This window comes from Suricata suricatta, chromosome 12 (assembly GCF_006229205.1).
Source record: "Suricata suricatta isolate VVHF042 chromosome 12, meerkat_22Aug2017_6uvM2_HiC, whole genome shotgun sequence".
Classification (NCBI taxonomy): Eukaryota; Metazoa; Chordata; class Mammalia; order Carnivora; family Herpestidae; genus Suricata; species Suricata suricatta.
The window spans coordinates 57,708,619-57,709,880 of NC_043711.1; the positions used below are offsets into that span (position 1 = coordinate 57,708,619).

Sequence of the window (1,262 nt, forward strand, 5' to 3'; positions counted from 1 at the left end):
TTACCTCTCAGGTTAGAGCCTCTGTCTCCCACGGTGACGGTCACTTTGGAGGCCTCCTGGAAGCTGGTCTGGCCTGGGTGGATGGGACGGGCCACGATCCTTTGAGGGACACCGATCACTATCTGGGGAGGGAGCCGAGGCGGCTGCTCTGAGTGTGGGCTCAGCTAGGGGCATTCCTGTGACCTCACCCTGTTGCCTGTGATTCGGGCACTGCCCGCTGCACAGGGGAGAAAACTGAGGCCCAATGTCTGTTTTAGCCATGGCCAGATGTGGCAGAGCTGGGGTGAGATCTCGGGCCAGTCAGACCCTGCATGCTGCCTTGCCCTCTGTCCGTCTAAACATGCTGCTTGTCCCACCAGCAGGTCTGAATGTGTGCAGTCTGGGGCGGGGGGGGGGGGCGGGCTGTGGGTTCCAGCTCCTGTGACAGCTGCAGATCACCCCTCTGTGCATCAGTTTGGTGAATTCATTGTTCAACAACGAGAGAAGGAGCCATTTTACGTTACTGTCATTTATTCCAGATGAAGCAACCTGACCAAAATGCATCTCACGTAGCCTAGGTATTGAAGGCCCCTGCGGACTCAAGTCTTCCCAGATTTGCCCCCTGCTCCACCCCTTTGCCCATCCCGCACTGGCTCTACCCAAAGACCACCATCGCGCACCTTTCTTGGCTCCCGCACAGCCTGATCGCATCGGCCTGAGAAGGTCCCCTCCAGCTGGAAGGCTGTCTACCCACCTCTGGGCAGGCACTCAGCACTTCCGGGCTCCCCCAGGTCTGATTTCTACCAGAATGTGGTCTCCTGAAGGGCAGGAATGGGGCCTCACTCCTCCACAAAGTCCATGTAGCTCCCAGGCCCGTGGCTGATGCAGGAGTGCAGGATGGCCCCGTCACCCCAGATTCACTTGTGGGCACTCACATCACAGCCCTGCTCTTCCCACCTTCTCCTGTAATCCTAACTCCTGCAATCTTCTCCCTGCATCCTCTGCCTCCTCCTCCACACCTGGTGGAGGGGGCCCGAGGCCTCACCCCACTCCCCTCTGGCTCTGGTACCTTTTGCATGTCCCTGTCCACTCTCAGGTCTTCGAGAACCCTTTCTGTGCCGGGGACTCCCACCCCATCCCCAGCTTTCTGCCTTGGAGCTCCACGAACACCTGCTGCCTCGTCACCAGCCTCATCTAGAGGAGCTGCAAACGCCTCAAACCAGTCACACCTCAATCCACTCATCGTCTTTCCTGAGACTCCAGCGGCCAACAGGTACTCATTC

General features: G+C 58.8%; 1 long non-coding RNA gene across 2 annotated transcripts in view; it reads right to left on the reverse strand.

The window, feature by feature from the left end:
• Positions 1-9: 9 nt before the first annotated feature.
• Positions 10-1,262, reverse strand: part of LOC115275329 — a 3,016-nt gene continuing 1,763 nt past the window's right edge. For both annotated transcript variants that reach the window (XR_003901491.1, XR_003901492.1), the window contains exon 3: positions 10-122. This is a non-coding gene — a long non-coding RNA (uncharacterized LOC115275329). The remainder of the gene's footprint in view (positions 123-1,262) is intronic.